This window comes from Carettochelys insculpta, chromosome 5 (assembly GCF_033958435.1).
Source record: "Carettochelys insculpta isolate YL-2023 chromosome 5, ASM3395843v1, whole genome shotgun sequence".
In the NCBI taxonomy this organism is placed as follows: Eukaryota; Metazoa; Chordata; order Testudines; family Carettochelyidae; genus Carettochelys; species Carettochelys insculpta.
This window is the reverse complement of record NC_134141.1, coordinates 90215563-90233709: the sequence shown is the minus strand read 5'-3', so window position 1 is coordinate 90233709 and position 18147 is coordinate 90215563. Positions and strand designations below refer to the sequence as shown.

At 40.5% G+C, this 18147-nt stretch overlaps 1 protein-coding gene across 7 annotated transcripts in view; it reads left to right on the top strand.

The window, feature by feature from the left end:
• Positions 1-18147, top strand: part of ERBIN (erbb2 interacting protein) — a 161361-nt gene that overhangs the window by 40418 nt on the left and 102796 nt on the right. For all 7 annotated transcript variants that reach the window (XM_074995489.1, XM_074995490.1, XM_074995493.1 and 4 more), the window contains one exon: positions 17339-17395. The gene's annotated coding sequence lies outside the window, so the exon portion shown is untranslated. The remainder of the gene's footprint in view (positions 1-17338; positions 17396-18147) is intronic.

Genomic DNA, 18147 nt, shown 5'->3' with positions numbered 1-18147 from the left:
TGGATCCTTGGTCTTTGGGGTGTGTGTATGTGACTATCTGGGCTAAGGAGGGTGTTTCATGCTGGGCGCTGGGGAGGAGGGGGAATGTGAGTATCTGGGTTGGTGTGGTGGGCTGCGGCTGGGACATAGAGGATGACTGTGCTAAAAAGGGCCTGTGGCTGGGCTCTGGTGGTGAGCAGCAGGGAAGGAGGTATGAAAGTCTGGACTGGAAAGAGCCTGCAGCTGGGCTCTGGGAGAGAATGAGGTGCAAGTACCTGGGCTGGAAATGGCCTGTGTGTGCGCTCTGAAGAGGGAGGTGACAGAGAACTGAAACTGGGTTGTTGTAGGGGTTTCTTGAATGCTTATACCCCTAGGGAAAATGCTTGTGTATCTGTATTGTTAGTTGTACATATCAATGGTTATTTTGAAATAAATTCCCAAAATAAATGACACTGGTGTGATTGATATCCTATTATTTTGACACATATTCCAAATTTTTAATTTTTTTGGTGTACAATTGTCCCAGGTGGAGATCATGATGAATCTTGTCCTCATTTGAATCAAGGGTTCGCTAGTGTTTTTTCTAAGTAGGGTGCTTGCTTTTCTGAAACTGGATGGTAAAACCATGCATCAGTTATACTTCCTCCTCCATTCTTTGACATTTTTTGAAGGTTATTGGAGTTGGCCTCAATGAATGTCATGAAGGTAAGGTTATGGCTATGTTCTGTTTTAGGTATTGCTTCTGCTGTTCTGTATAGTTGCCATATTAAAAATATGTCCTCAGCATACATAATATGCAATAAACCTCCAAAAGCGAGTTCTCTGTGCAGAACAGAGCTTCCAGGTAGAAATGGATCAAAACATTCAAGAGAAACTCCGTCCCTTCCTATCAGTGACAACAAACTTCATGTAGAACAGCGGTGTCCAGTAGGAATTCAAAAATCACCACACTTGTGATTGTCATCCTTTCATATTTGCCACAGCCCCCCCCCCCCCGGCCTCTAAATAAATGCCCCCTCCCCAAGCCAGGCACCTCCAGCCCCCTGTTCTAAGTTGATACTGGCGATTGACGAGAGCCACTGCTGGATCTGCAGATGGGTCGCCGCCGCCATGCACTTCTCCCACCAAGCAGTGGGGTGTGTGCATGGAGTGGGCGGACAGCACACTCCATATGCAGCTCTAGAAGGAGCTGCATTTCAAGAACTGGATTCATCACACCATGGTGTCCTGTTTGTCACATGTGGCAATGGCAAATGTATCTGACACCATGGATGTGGAACCTTACTTTAGACTAAAATGAAGGGCAGCTGACAGGGCTCCCAAATAATTATGGGTTCTATCCTAGTTTATTGCTAGTAGGGGTCAGTGGGGAAGCATCAGACTACAGTGCTTTCAACATACAGGTTCTCTGTGTGGCTGTATGCTTGAAAGCTCTCAGATTGTATCCTTAAATGGGTACTGCCTTCTGGTTTAGGCTCAACATCTAATTTTTTTATAAATATTGTTTTTCATTTGTTTTGTTTGCTTACCTGTTACCTATGTTCTAGAAGCCAAAACATATTTTCTCCCACTAGTTTGTACATGTGGATTTTTGGTTTGTTTGATTGAGAACTCTTCTCTGCAACCCATATATTTTGATTGATGCATGAGAATCGTAAAGATTAATCAGTTTCACTGGTTTTTGTTCTGTTTTTGCATTCCAATCATGTTTGCCCTTCAGCAAAAGCTGAGTCACATGAATATTCAACAGTCAGCAAGAATAATTGATATAGAACTTAGATGCTACAGTGACAAGTAACAATATGAAACAAGGCAATCTTAGGTGGTTTTTTTTTTCATTTTGACTGATTACATTTTCATTAAGCACTGTTAGTGGGGAAAAATCTGTGTTGTACTCATTCAAAATATGAATTTTAACTTTTACAGTTCCATGGGGATGGTTATATTGAGCTCTTTGCTTGTATCCTATGGAACTTGAGATCCAAGTCCATAAACTATTCAGGCTGCAGTGGTGCGAATTGGAAGTGATTCGGGTAGGTCGCCGTCTGAAAGGACAGGTTGGAAAGAAATACAAGATAGATCTCCTTGGTCCAGCACCCTTGAGACCTGACCAGTTGTAAATGAGGGAGCTTGCTGGAATAGGGGAGGTCAGTTCAAACTCCCCTGCCACTGCCCCTTTTCTCTCTCTCTCTAACCCCAGCCCTGCTCTGACTCCAGTCCTGGACACCACTGCTGGCTTTGCCAGTCTTCCTGCTGCTGGCCCTCCCTGCTGCTGTCCTGGCTGGACTCCCAGCTGCTGTCCCACTGGTCCAGGAACATCTGTGGTCCAGCATGTTGCCAGGCCAGAATGTCCCACTTCAGAAAGGTTCCACCTGTACAGTGCAAAAGTGTATGTTTATGTTATTGAGGACAAAGTTATGTACACTAGTGACTGTTCCTTCCTCTGTTCTTTGTTCTTCATCCTACCTAAAATCAACAACAAAAATGTTCCTTTTGAGTCTGCATTGATAGCAGTGTCTACGGAAGCTATGGAAGAACCATTCCTTTTCGCTGAAGGGAGCCTTTCGTCTCAACCCCGGCATGGCCAGAGTAACTGAGGGTGGAGTCATTCCCCCCACCTTGCATCTCCACTCATGTGGCCCCAAGCTGCCCCATGGGAAAAGCTCTTGTCTCTTCCTGAAGAATCTGAGATTTTTAGATGTACCATGCATGTTCTGGGGTGGCTGAGGAGGTGGTATCTGTTACTCAGCTTTCTGAATTCATCAGTAATCTCCTTGGGGTCTCCCCTTTTATATGTGCTGCTTATGGAAGAACTGTTCAGACAAGTGATTTTTTTTGCAGTCTGGCAAAGAATGGTCAAGATGACCATTGCTGCTTTAAATATTTATAAATACATATCACGTTATCCCTTGAACTGCACATTTAAGCATATTGTGAACATGCCGCTATAGGGTTATTTTAAAGTTGTTTTCTTATCTTTTGAGTGATACTGTAGAGAAGAGGCGGGTTAGATATGTGCTGCAGGACCCACTTCTGTTGGTGAGAGAGAGAATCTCTGGAGCCACCCAGAGCTGCTTTTTGAGTTTGGAAAAGGTACTCCTATTATCCTAGCAAATTACAGGATGGAAGAATGTGTCTTGTGTAAGTACTTAGCACATATTGCAAGGGACAATTCAAGATACATTGGCCTGTTCGCATCTTTGCAGTCATAGAACAAAAACAGGGGATTTTAGTGGGTTACTAATTGTAATAAGCCATAAATCTAATGCCTCTATTCATTTAATGATTGTCTCTAAAAGAGGAATTGATATAAGTCCCCGCCCCCCCCTAGTCTTTTGAAGGTGGTGTACAGATTTGAGTATGGAGACTGAAAGGTTATCTACAGAATGATCGCTTTTTGGAAGGTGTACATCCACAGGTGAAAGATGTTTTTGTCTTTACGTTTTTTCATCAGGGCTCATTCAAGAACCTGTGATTCTCATTTTACCCTTGTAGTTGTTACTGGGATATTTAGTGCTCTGGACATTGTACACCCATAAGTTGTGACAGGCATGTGTGGGTGTGTGGGTGGGTGTAATCTAAAAAAAATGTATTGAATGGTGTATTGTGGGCATTGATTATCATAATGCTGGAAATATGCAGAACCTGTAGTGTAGACATTTGTTCTGGCCAGATTAAATGCCTCTGACTTGGTGGGTCCTGAGCTGGGGGGACTTGGCTTTTGATGATCTTGGTGAGTTTGGAGGGGGAGTTCTTCATGGTCAGAAGTGGGGGTTCAGAAAACATTTCTCAGGATGTAGTCCCTGTTGAGTAAGGATTGTAATTGTCTGATGCTCCATGTTGGTGCAGTGGTCTGTTCAGTGGTAGGACATTTGGATGGACTTTGTCAGTAATGAAATAGGTTTGCTTGGGGGCTTTGGGTGGCCCATTCCACGATGCAATCTACTTCTCTGGTGGAATGTCCTTGTTTTGCTAAGTCATTTTAAATGTGTTAAATTGTGTATCTTGGACTTTGTCCTTAGTAGCATATTCTGTGGAATTTGAGCGCCTGGCTTTATCTATGAGATTTCTTTGTGGGTTTGGGATGATGACTGGGTCTGTGAGGATAGGTGTGGTGATGCCTGGGTTTCTTGTGCACAGCCAAAGCTGATTGTGGTGTTTGAGGAATTTGGTGCTCATGTGTAGCATTCTAGCAAAAGCTGAATGAGTGGATGGTGGTGGTTGACACTGTGGTACTCTGTAAGGGTGGTTGCAATCTATTCAGAGGATGCAGCTACCAGTATACCACAAAATGATGTATGTGAGGTGTCTTTGTTCAAAAATTCTTGTTCAGGGTAGCCTGTGCAAAGGTCAGTATATTGGGGAGCCCTCTTTCTACTATCCATAGTTATTCCCATGGTTTCGATGAAGAGTTTGTGTGTTCAATATAAAATTGTTCAGAGATCCAGTAATCAGCCCAGCCATACCAAGAGATTTGGTATCCTGCAGAAGAATAGTATCCACTTAATGACTGAAATTTTGGTTGTTCCTTGAGTGGTGTCCCCTGGGTGCTCCGCTTGTGTTGGTGCAGTCATGTTCAGTACCCCAGGGAGATATGTAGCCACCAGAGTGATGTGGTGCTGAAGGTACCAAGTCCGCAGTTTTATGGTTTCTGCACACAGGGGTGGGCACCGAACCTCGCTCTGATGGTTGATATAATATATAGTTGCCTTTGTCATTTTCTTATATTACGTAACATATGTCCCGTATTTGGAACATTGTCAGTGCCCTTTGTCTATTCATTATTTTACTTCGTCATAACTTAACTTTTCCAAGGGAATCTCATTCCATACTTTTCTCAAAAAAACAAAAGTGTGAATGAGTTGAGTGGCTCTCATGCCAAAATTAAGTGCACTCTAAATCCAATTTTTACTTTTTTTGTAAGTTGATTTGATTTAAATCAATTATTTTTCAGTGATTTTTAGATTGTGACTTAAATCAGTGATTTACATCACCTTGATTTAAATCAACCCTTGCTGAACTAGATAGTGGGGATAGATTGGTCAAGACTTAAATTAATAGAAAGCACAGTTAAACCTTCTCATGGAGGCTAGAGTTACTTCCATGGAAGGCAAATTTTGGTCAAAGTACTCTTCAGACAAAGAAATGCACTCCTCAACAGGGAGAAACATTTCAATGACTCTGGCAGTACAAGTGTTTCAGCAGCTTTCAAGTATTTTTCTAGTGTTATGTTCTGAATGATTTCCTTGTGAAACCTCATATTGCTGAAGGTGGCTTATCCTTGTTGATGGGGTGTATCCCTGAAGAAAATACCCCTGGGAGTGTTAATTGTCACTGCGTCTCTAAAGACTGTGTTCTCTCAGTAATCCTATTGTTTAAGTAGGTCCAAAGACAGTTTGTTCAAAATAATTTATTTTTCCCAGTAAAAATGGCTTCAGACTGTTCCTATGCAGTTAATTTTGTCAGATTAGACATGGTAAAATAATTTTTAGTAAATCACAAGGAATTTAAAATCTCAATTAAACCTTCCTTTGGGTAAGATGATAGCTGCAAGAAATAACACATCTTTCAAATATAAATAGCTCCCAAATAGAAAAATCTTCATTGCTATAATAAATAGCTTGCACTTCAGCTCACACTACTTGTGGCCCCATATAGCTTTTACAGTTCAAAATAGGAATAATGTCTGTGTTCTCTTGTATTATAAAAATCCAAAGAGAAAGTACAGTTTTAGCTCAGCCATATAACAAGTCATTTATGTAGAATTTGCATTTTGTAGAAAATATGAGTCGTGTCAAAGTAGCTCTAAGTTATATGATAAAAAAGACAATTCACACATTTTACAATTATAGGGCAGGAACTGAGGAGTCCTGAAATCAAGCCATGAGTTAGTGTTTATAAATTGTCACCTTGAAATTAAATGACATTGTTAGTCTTCCCAAGTGTAATGTGATTATGTCCTCATAGAGATGATACCTGAATGACAAACAGTATATATATCTGTTTGAAACACAATGGAATGAAAAATATTTCTTGTAATGGTGTAAACTCAAGCAAAATCAAGTAGCTATTGCAGTAAGATAAGAACCTAGTATCGGTCACCATCATTATGACGTGCCAACAGGAACTCGTACTTCCTGAAACTTGACTTTTTTTTTTTTAATTAATACCTTGACTCTTGGCAGTGTCTGTGGTATCTTCCTTTTGGGAGGATTCTTGAGGTTTTGAAGAGTCTGGTCATATTTGGAATCGAAAAACATGCAGTCTTGTAGCTGTAACACCATGCTTCTGGAACGTTAAACAATTTTTAAGAAAAGGAACTATAATAGAATGACACATTCAATTTTAAGTTCAGGAATAAGTCTACAGAATGACATAAATGCAGTATATATTATTAAGCTTAGTTTAAGTGACTATTTTAAAATATTGCTATTTAAACAAAATTAAGATTTGTGAAGTCAGGTACTCGAAAACTAGGAAACTCCATCATTGACTGACTGTTTTAATTTGGTTCTCTTTTGCATATGCATTGTGATATTGAATGCCATTTTTCAGATTTTTCCACATGACCCGTGTCTCTTTCCAAATAGATATTGCTCATTGGGTGGATAGATATTAAATATTATTTTTAAATCTACTCACTCACTGTGTGACTCGTTGCTTTTTTGGTGCATGTAATGATCAGTTTCCTTGGCTGTGTCTACACTAGTTCAAAACTTCGAAATTGCCATTTCGAAGTTTACTAATGAAGCACTGAAATACATATTCAGCACCTCATTAGAATGCCAGCAACTGCGGCACTTCGAAATTGATGTGGCTCGCCGTTACGTGGTTCGTCCAGACGGGGCTTCTTTTCAAAAGGACCCCGGCAACTTTGAAATCCCCTTATTCCTATCTGCTGTTGGGAATAAGGGGATTTTGAAGTTGCCAGGGTCCTTTTGTAAAGAAGCCCCGTCTGGACGAGTTGCGCCAATTTCGAAGAATGCTGGCGGCTGCGGCACTAATGAGGCACTGAATAGGTATTTCAACGCTTCATTAGTAAACTTCGAAATGGCTATTTGCATGGCCATTTTGAAGTTTTGGGCTAGTGTACATATAGCCCTTTTGTGCTTTCTTATAGTACTCATCACGGTAGTGTGTTAATGTTTCACAGATTTTTTTTTTTTTTTTTTTCCTGAACGCGTGGGAGGTAAGGTGATAGTATATGCTTTTTACAGGTAAAGTTCTGAGGCCTGGAGAGAATGAGGGTCAAATTGTGAAAAGTAACTTTGAGGGGTCTGTAGCACTTCATATGTTCACAGCAAGGCTCCATTCAACTTCAGATGGATATGTTTCTGTTCAGCACTCATGTAAATAAAAGTTCTCAGATGTTTCAGATTTGCAACCAGTGGAAATCTTGGAATCAGTGACTTTCCCAGCATCGGATAGGAGCTGTAGCAGAAGGAGAATCTTCTCCTTGCCATTGTCTTCATTATGAGTCCATCCTCTTCTGGTGCAGCCCTTTGCTTCTGATTACACATTTTCCAATTTCTGCAACAAATATGGCTGGGGTGCTGTGCCAGTCTCATAAATTCCATAGATTTTAAGTTCTTGATCTTTTTGTCTCACCTTCTGCAAGTTTCAGTCCATAGACAATCCCCCATCCTGTAATACAGGGGTGAGCAAAGTGGGGGGCAGGCCCCCTTTGTGGAGGCATGAAATTTCAAATGGGGGGCGGGTGCAGAATGATTGACTGCTAGCTGTCCAGCTCATTCATCTCTTTGGAAATGTTGAAATATGTTTTTTGATGTATTTGTATTCACTTTTATATACCGATTAGTACAGTTTTTATGTTTTACATATTTATTTCCTTACATATGCCAGAAGGATGTTTTGTTTTGTTTTTTGTTTTGTTTTTTTTTAAATATAAACACCATTGACATTTCTGTCAGTTCGGATTACATGGGACAGGTTGCGGAGTGGGGTTCTGCTAACTGCAAGGACAAAAAGCGGGGCCCAGCATAAAAAGTTTGCTCACCCCTGCTGTAGTAATCCTTTACACACTGGCTGAGTTACTGAAGTCATCAAGTATTGTTTTAAAAACTTCAGATTACAGACAACCCATCATTTAGTCTAGTTCAGCCCAGCGAGAGGAAGGTGAAACTCCCTGGGGCCTCTGTCTATCTGTCCTTGGGGAAAATTCTTTCCTGAGCTCAAATGTGGGAACCATTTAGACCCTGAGTATGAGAGGGAGATTGCTCAGCCAGATGGCTGAGAAATAATTCTGTGTAGTAATTCTGCCCTTCTCATTTTATGTGCCATATCCAGCCATTGTAGATATTTGCTAATAGCAGTCACAAATGGGCCATATGCTGTTGCAGGCAACCTCACTATACCATCACCTTTGTAAATGTACTAAGCTCAGTCCTGAAACCAGTTAAAGTTTTTGGTTTTTGTTCTGTTTTGTGTTTTTCCCCTACTACTGCATTTGAAAGGAGATTCTACAACTTTACTCCTCTGACCGGTAGAAATATTGGTCTTATTTCAGGTCTAAACTTCTTGATGACCAGTTTATAACATATTGTTGTTTTGCCAACATTGGCCTCAACTGAAACAAATCCTCTCCCTACTGGTGGTTTATCCCTTAGAAATGTTTACAAAGGTGATCACGTCTCCCTCAGGCTTTGTCTTGTTAGGTTAAACAAGCCAAGCTCCTTAGGTCCCCTCTCTCTACCCTACAGTATCCATCCTCTAATCAGTCTAGCAGCCCTTCTCTTCACTCGTTTGTTTTATTTGATCTTTCTTTAACATAGAAGTTGCACTTGGACAGTGATAACACTTTTGTGTCTCTGTTGGAAATACCTTGTCTGAGGTAATGCTGTACAACCCTGATTTATTATAATAATAATAATAATAATAATAATGTATGCAGATGCACGTCTAACAGAACTGGAAAGGAGCTTAGGAAGTCATCGAGTCCAGTCCCCTGCATGACTAAGCACCATCCTTGACAGATTTTTTTAAATGTATTTGCCCCAGGCCCCTAAATGACCCCCTCAAGGATTGAGCTCACAACCCTGGGTTAAGCAGGCTAATACTCAAACCACTGCGTATAGGCAAACCTCTCCTTCATGGCTACTTACCATTTTGTGTAGTGGATGATGTAGGAATCCAGTGGTGGGAGGAATATATGGTACTGCACAAGAGGTTGATTGGCATATGCATTGGCAATTTTAATTCTGAGGTTTTCAAATGTTTACATATTGGACTTGGCAAGTTTAATGTTTTTAATGTATTTTTGTATGAAAATACCTAGATTATTTTTGAAAGAGTTAATTGGAGCACACACATCTACCATATGCAAGATATTGATCCCTACTGGAGTCATTTGTAGTCCAGAAAATAGATATCCAACATTTGAATGAATGGAAAGTAGTAAGCTATTATTGTCTATATGGACCAGATACTAAAGGGGGATCAGACATATTTTTCTAATGGGTTTCATGCACGTTTTCTGGCAGCAGGCAAGTCCTGGGTATCATTTCTGTGATCTGGAGGGGAGTGTGCTCTTTTGTTTCAGTCCTTCCAGACCTCTTTTTCACCATTCTGCTGCTTTCTTCCTTTGTCCAGTACTGGACCCTCTACCTCACACTATCACAATCTCTGTACTACTTATCACATTCCCCCTACTCTCATCCCTGCCTGCTCTTTCTTCACTTCTGTGTAGCAGCTCTCTCCTCCTCCTCTTTCTGTGTACTGTCTGGATGGCAGTATGACAAACATTTAAAAGAACAGGAAAGACAGAGGCTATGTGTACAGTACCCTACAAGTCATACTACAGGGGGTGTGAATAGCAGTGTATGTCCAAGTTCTGTAACTCCCCCATGTGGACGCTGCAGCTGTGAATGAAAAGATTCCTAGATTGCATTAATGTAGCTCTCTTCTAACAGTTACCCATCTTTGGTGTATGTCCAACTGCACGTTGGCTTTCAAGGTCTTTTGTAAAGATTCAACAGTGAAGTGTATTGCATTAGAAAACAAATTAGAGTACACTAGAACCCCCGCCCCCCGACTTAGGTGGAAGTTGCTTTCTTGTGCAACCCCTGCTTAAGTCAAATTTTGTGTTACTTGGGGGAGCCAGGAAACTGACCAGTGTAGCAGCACTGGTCACTTTCCCCATGCATGTGAACAGAGGGGAGCTGGAGCCTGGCTTCAGGCTGCCTGCTTCACCCAGGAGACAGGAAATTGACCAGTGCTGCCATGCAGGTCAGTTTCCTGCTCCCCTGAGTGATGGGCAGCCCAGAGCCAGGTGCCAGCTCCCCACCACCCTGAGTTGTGTTAAACCAAAATACGCATAATTTGAGTGCATATTTCAGAGTTCTACTGTATCTGGTCTTTATATATTTGCACAGTTAGCACTTTTGTGGTGAGCACTTTTTTAAAAAAAAAATCAAGTTGAAGAACTATTATTGTGGTAATGTCTTGTACGAAAATACTACTTTCCCAGCTTACTTCAAACAGTTCTTGCTTTTCAGTCTGGTTTAATGATTGTAGAGCAGTTAGTCTCCAACAAAATAACCCTTCTTAGGCTGAATAGTAACAGAGAGGAAGCTGTGCTAGTCTATACACTATCAAAACAAAAAGCAGTCAAGTAGTACTTTAAAGACTAGCAAAATAGTTTATTAGGTGAACTTTTGTGGGACAGACCCACTTCTTCAGACCATAGCCATACCAGAACAGACTCACTATTTAAGGCACAGAGCACCAAAAACAGTAGGCAAGGAGGACATCTTCTTAGGTTGGAGTTTAATCAAGTTTTTCACGGATCAGTTTGTGTAGGAAACTGTTGTGCCCAAAGCTTTCTCCTCAGGGCATTTCACTGTACGAACATGTTCCACAAGCTCTTAGCCTTGGCTCACTGTCTTGTTTTCCCAATCTTTCCTTACCCCTCCTATCTAAGAGGTAGCTGAAGATCCACGTGCTTGGCTACATGTTAGGGCGCTGCAGTGGAGCAGCTGCAACTAGTCTCCCATTGGTCTAATTAAACCACCCTCAAGGAACTGTGGTAGCTATGCCAACAAAGAGCTTCTCCCACTGACATAGCTCTGTCAGTGTTGTTTATACCACTTGGGAGTGTGAACCTTGCTTTTTCACCCAGGTAACATAAGTTACACTCACAGAAGCACCAGTGTGGACAACTGCTATGTCAGCTAGAATAGCTCTCCTGTTGTCATAGACAGGCTAAATGGGAGATCTAACCATGGCATAGCTGCATTGGTATCAGTGTCCTGCTGTAAGTTCTCTAATATAGATAGGGGCTAATTTAAGATAATGAGCAAGGAGTGGGTGTAATAGAACACATGAGAAAGGGGAAGAGGGTAATAATGATGATAATAATATTTCAAAAATTAATTCTGACCTTGATTCAGGGGTGGGTATGGTGTGTGTGAGAGAGAAATGAGGCCCACATTCAATTCATTTTTATTGTTTGGTTTTTTTATGTCTAATTTACAGGTTTTTAAACCTCTCTTTTCAGTTTGTTATTTTTCCTTGATTACTTCCATTTTCTCCAAGCCTTTTCCTTACCACTTTCTATTTGTCTTCTCTTCCATCCACCGGTGTGGATGAAAATCAACGTATTGTATGAGTGTGTTTGAGTTAATTTTTATTTAAATCAGATTTTTTTTATTTAATTTGAATTTGGTAGTGTAAATCAGTTTTTTCTTTTTTTCTTTTTTTTTTAAATCCTGAAATCTCTATTTAATATGTAGTATATTAGGGCCTGTATTTATAATAGTAGAAGATGAGGGTTGGAAGAGACCTCTGGAGGTAGAAGCTGGGCGCCTGACTCCCTTAGGCTCTACTGAAAATTTGAGTCTCCAATCTCTTGGCACCAAGTGGATTCAAAGCTGTCACTCTATGCATTTGCCTCTGTGCGTGCAGGGAAGAGGTGTCCTACTTGCTTTGGGTGCTCAATATGATAAAAACATAAGGGGCATGGGAACTGCAGTGATGAGATTTATAGATTGTGGTCATATTGCAGCCGGTCTCTCCTGCTTCTTTCCTCTGTTGTTCTCATTTAATTTTGTTAAAAGTGACTCCTGAATTCCTTGATGTAAGTTACTTCTGCTGAAGTCAACACAAGAAAAAATGGGGAAGTGAAAGGTGAATTGTGACAGTTGAGTGCTGTTTCCATGCATGAATATCTAGGCTAGGCAGAGATCATTTACTCTATGCCACTGAGCATGTGTTGGGTCAGTAGCTTGGGATCAAGTTCTGCTGCCTGCATTTCCTGGCATTGAGCTGAGCAGGGTTAACTTGAGAGCTGGCATGAGTCTTCCTCCTTTCCCACCTTTTCAGTATGCTTGTTAACTGCTCCTGAAGCAGGCTTCTTTCTCTTCCAGTGACACATATGTTCAGTTCTCCCAATGCAGACTGCACCCAGGGGGAGCCGATGTGGTCAGGGTTTTGTATTGGCAGGAGACCACCAAGGTGAGGCTTTCAGCTCTATGAAGGGTTGCTGCATTATCTTGTTGTGATCACTGTGGCCTTCACCCATGTTCCAAATCCACCTGAGCATCCACAGAGTTGGTGCCAATCCTAGTGCCAGACCACAGATATTGCTGGACAGCGATTTAAAGACTGAAATAGTAAAGCTCTAATCTTTAATTGAGCTGTTGTAAATAGGATTATTAGCAACTTTAAAAAGTATCACTGGTACTCAGACCATACATAGAGGTCATAAGGACAAATTTTGGCATTCCGCCTCAGAAAGGTTGCTGACTCTTGGTGTAAGAGGCGGGAGATGGTTTTGCAGTAATGGGACAATAGATGGCGCATACGTACAGGTTGGACCTCCCTGCTCTGGCACCTTGGGGACCTGACTGTTGTTTCAGTACTGGGCAGCTGGGTTGCTGGCATCCGCTACTCTCCCTTCACCACAGCCAGGCCACTGGCCATTGTGCCACTTGACCACCCTTGCCAGCCAGCTGCCACCTGATTTGAGGCAGCTGGGGCTGTCTTGTCCAGGAACATCTGTGGTTCTGCTGGACCACACGGATGTTGCTGGACCAGAGAGTCCCAGTTTTTAGAAGTTCAGCCTGTACGTATTTGGCACCAGACCACAATGCCACAGAGTGTATCAAAGAAAGGGCTACTTTTCTATGGTAATGCAAATGCTGATAGATCCAGGACACTTCACTGACGTCAGTATGGGCTGATCAGGGAAGGTGCATGATGTATGCATGTTTAAGAATACAGGAGTATTCAGAAAGCTGGAAGCAGAGATTTCATTTACAAACTGGAAGATTAGCCTTGGGATGATGAAATGGCAATAATAGTGATCCTGGGAGACCCAGCCTACATGTCACTCCCCAGGCTCATGAAGCTCTGCACTAGTCACTTCTGGAGTATGAAGGAGTACTTCAACTACAATCTGAGCAGATGCAGAATGACAGAAAAATGTGCTTTTGCTTACACATAAAATTGGACCACGGTGTAGGGCGGAAAAATCCCAGTGATTAAATCTGTCTGTCTTGCTTAACAGCTGTGAAGCAAAAGGGAAAAAGTTTGTAAGTGAAGCAGATGTCTGCTGAATTTGAGCAGCCAGCTACAAGGGCTGTAAAGAGTGGAGCAGAGCTATATGGCTCAGGGAGGCTTTGAAAGACCATTTGACTGGTGAGCTACAGAAATGCGTATTGTAGAGTGCACTACTGAACCTGCTCTTCTGCGTGCCAATATGAACCTTATATTGAATGCTGTGTCTGTTCTGACAGCTCCAGACTGGAGCCACATGCTGCTAGCCTACGTGCTGCAGTGGTGCCTGTTTGTGAGTCATGTGAGAGTTTCCTACTGTGGTGCAAGAAATAAGGCAGCCCTCCCCAGAAATATTTGGCAGAGAATTGCAGACTACCTCAAGGAAAGTTTACTCTCTACCTCTACAAAGGATTTACAGCACTTACCCTGTGCACACAAACTGCTCCCTCTTCCCAACTCTACAGGGGAATGAAAAGCAGAGATATCTTAGTAACAAAGGTAGAGTATCCCCATATTTTTAGTAACAGAGAGGGAGCCGTGCTAGTCTATATACCATCAAAACAAAAACACAGTCAAGTAGCACTTTAAAGACTAACAAAATACTTCATTAGGTGAGCTTTTGTGGGACAGACCCACTTCTTCAGACCATAGCCATACCAAAACAGACTCAATATTTAAGGCACAGAGAACCAAAAACAGTAATCAAAGTTGACAAATCAGAAAAAAATTACCAAGGCGAGTAAATCAGAGAGCAGCGGGGCAGGGGTGGGGGGATGGGTAGTCAAGGTTTAGATTAAGCCAAGTATGTCAAAGAGTCCCTATAATGTCCCAGAAAATTTGCATCCTGGTTCAAACCACATGTTAATGTGTCGAATTTGAATATGAAAGAGTTCTGCAGCTTCTCTTTCTAAAGAAGACTGAAAATTCTTCTTCAATAAGAAGCAAACTCTTAAGTCATTAACAGAATGGCCCACTCCATTTAAATGTAGACTAACTGGTTTGTGGATCTGGAGTGTTTTGTTGTCTGTTTTGTACCCATTAACTCTTTGTCTGAGAGAGTTTGAAGTCTGTCCAATATACAAAGCATCTGGGCATTGTTGGCACATGATGGCGTATATGATGTTAGTTGAGGAACGTGAGAATGTGCCCGTGATTACGTGAATAACCTGGTTTGGTCCAGTGATGGTATCGCCAGAATAGATATGTGGACAAAGCTGGCAGCGGGCTTCGTTGGAAGGAAAGGTCCCAGGACTGGTATTCCTGCAGTATAGACTGTGGCTATTGGTTAGAATCCTCATAAGATTGGGAGGTTGTCTGTAGGACAGAACAGGCCTGTCACCTAGGGCCTTCTGGAGTGTGGCATCCTGATTAAGGACAGGTTGTAGGTCTTTAATAATATGTTGCAGTGGTCTGAGTTGGGGGCTGTAGGTGATGACCAGTGGTGTTCTGTTCTTGGCTTTTTTGGGCCTACCTTGGAGTAGCTGGTCTCTGGGTATTCTTCTGGCCCTGTCAATTTTGTTTTTTTATTTCTCCTGGTGGGTAATTCAAGTTTATGAATATTTTGGTAGAGATCTTGTAGTTTTTGGTCTCTGTCAGTTGGATCAGAGCAAATGTGATTGTACCTCCAAGGCTTGACTGTAAAGAATGGATCTAGTTATGTGTGCAGGATGAAAGCTAGAAGGGTGTGGGAAAGTATAGCAATCACTCACTGGACATTATAGGGACTCTTTGGCGTACTTGGCTTAATCTAAATCTAAATGTGTGGATCTAACTGCGTGGATTTTTCAAGTCCTGCAATTCCACAGTTATTTTCTGCCTGTCTAGTGGCTTGTATGAAAGCAGTAGCAGAACAAGGACTGACCATTAATGTATGTATAAAGAAGGAATATTCCATCTCTTATGTTTCCATCTTACTGTCATGATCAAAGGAGTAAACAAAAAGCTACTGCTTCTTAAAAGCTGGAGTATTTACTGTTGGAATTGGGATCGGCAGGGATGGTCACCTTTGGAATAAAAGAGAGAGATCTGTTAGTGGAGTGGTCACAATGAAAGTGAGGTTCCTTTGGAATTCTTTCTTTTCTCTCCCTGTTCTGATTTTTTTTTTTTTTTTTTTTTAATTTTTTGCCCTTGTGAGGAGTGCTTAATGCTCATGTGCTTGAGTTGGTATTGGTGAAGGGCTCCAGTGAATGAAGAGGGTGTGACATGACTGCAGTGAGGAGGGTGTTATACTTAAAATAGTTATGCAGGATCTTTTTTCAGGGGGAAAAGGCAAAACATCACATTTACTATGAAGACATATGTCAATCAACACTGTATCATATGCCTATGACATATTGCACTCCAGCACACTCCATCTTGTTGTTACCAACTAGTTGCTGCTTCCCCTAACTTCACTAGTCAGGTCAGTTAGATGGTGAAGGGCTGTAGCTTGGCTTCTGGCCTCTCCCTGCCCTTTTATTTTTATTCTCCTCCTCCTCTTCCTCCTACTTCCTCCCATCACATCCCTCCACCCACTGTATAAACCCTGAATTCTTATTTCTGATCCAGATCTAATTAAATGGATTTTACCCATGGAAGCTCATTAGCTAATAAATAAAATTTAGTTTTTAAAGTTTTACGGGAATGCTTGAGTTTTGTGAGTAAAATTTGAAACTGTAAATCACAAAGGTTCAAAAGCAAGACAAAAGAATCTAAAAACATTGAAAATGTCATGAGTTCTAAGGTAATATTACGGTTTTATGGTATCTTGGAATTATTTAGATACTTAAATATTTCAGCAATATCCCCTATTGTATTGTTTTCAAATATATGCCAAGGGTGCCCAGGCTCCAGGTAGGTACACTTTGATGTGTAATGTTATAGACCGAAATTGCAATAAGGAACAAATTATTACTCTATATCAACACATAGCAAAGTTGCTGCCTGGTTTGAAATATACACTCTTATCTACATACTGTATGTTTCCTGCAAAGGATACGGAAATGAATTTGAACTCCTTTGTATGCAAGTGTTGTCAATTGCAAAAAAAAAAAAAAAAAAAAAGTTTTTAGCTGATGATACTGGTTTAAGGGGAAAAAGTGGACAAGGTAGATTGAGCATTGGAGGCAATTGTACCACACTCATGTCCACTTATCTTGTGGATAAAATGGACCCATTTATTGGAGCAGAAAATAATTTAAAATATTAAAATATTTAAAACATGCACAAAAGTAGCTCAAAAAGAGATGTCACTCACCTGAGGGACTTTTTTTAGTTCAGCAGCTTACTTATTACAAATTATTTTCTCATCCAGTAAAAGAAATTATCTAATGTGCTTTGTGCAGCAGTTGCTGAAAAGGGATCTGGTTTAAAAAAAAAAACCTTGAATTATTGAATGCAGGAGTGAAGTACGCTGTTGTCAAGCTCCATTAATGTTTTATCATCATGTTTGGCTTCTCCAGTAGAAGTCTACAGGATCATATAGAGAGAATATTGCTGATATAAATTAGTTTTTTAGGATCAAAGTCTTTCAACATCATTGTAATGAATTCTCAACTTTTTTATATTAGGATTGGTACTTGCTAACAATTCTAAAAGTGATGGGCAAGAGTTATAAAATAAACAGTGTAGATATAATCTCAAATCAAAATTAAAGTAGAGGAGAATGTAGTTTCTCTTTACAATAGGTACTCTTTGGCTATCACTTCTGATAAACATTTCAAGTTCCCTCAGTTCATTGGACCACTTCTGTTTAAATAAAGCTGATTTTTAACTGACCTGAATGCAAAGTAAAATATGTAATATGAACACTTTATAAGTAACTCTGCAGAACATTAACTAAATTTTCTCACTCTTCCATTCACAGAATGTTGGCTTTGAAAGCTCAGGGAAGAAGCAGTAGGGGAAACAACATAATACAGTGGTAAGAATTCTTTTTTTTTCCTTTTGAACCATCAGCATGTTTATTTAAAATATACAAAACCACTTTCAATTCTCATGCAGAATTGACCAAATTAATGTATTTTAAGTCTTTATGCTACATCAATCCCACGTTGTTGTTCTGAAATATTTTCCACTGAGAAATGATGTCAAATTTTAAGGTTAAAAATATCTACTGTGAAAGCCAATGGAAAGATGCATGTTATCAAGCTAGTTTAGGCAGATTTATGAGTTACTGTCTATGTGACGGGAATATACAGAAAACTAAGGGGAAAAAACTCTTGCCTTAGAATTTAAGTGTCCATTGTAAAACTCACAATATTTTTATAAGTGTTTGAAAGAAGGCATCTGGATCATAAAAACATTTTGAGTCTATTAAAAATAAACCCTTTTGTTTAGTTTTTAGGGAAGACAAATAAGGTCTTTTTAAGTATGGGCAGTTGATACAGGGAGGATATATGACAATTAGCAGGGCTTTTCTTTAGCTTTGTCACCAAATCTGCAAATCTTTTCCATCTAGGAAGTAGGATTCAGTGCTGCCTTATTAATGTAGTACTGTGTAAAATAACAGTAGGATCCCTGAAATTATCTAAAATGTGTGTGTGTGTAGTTTTTGTTGCTTCAGATTTTTGTTGCTTCAAATTTTATAGGAAAGCTGCAGTATAGGAGACTGTTATCTTCAGGCTGTTGTCAGTGGAAATACTAATTTCCACTGAAGTTGTAAAGGTATAAAAA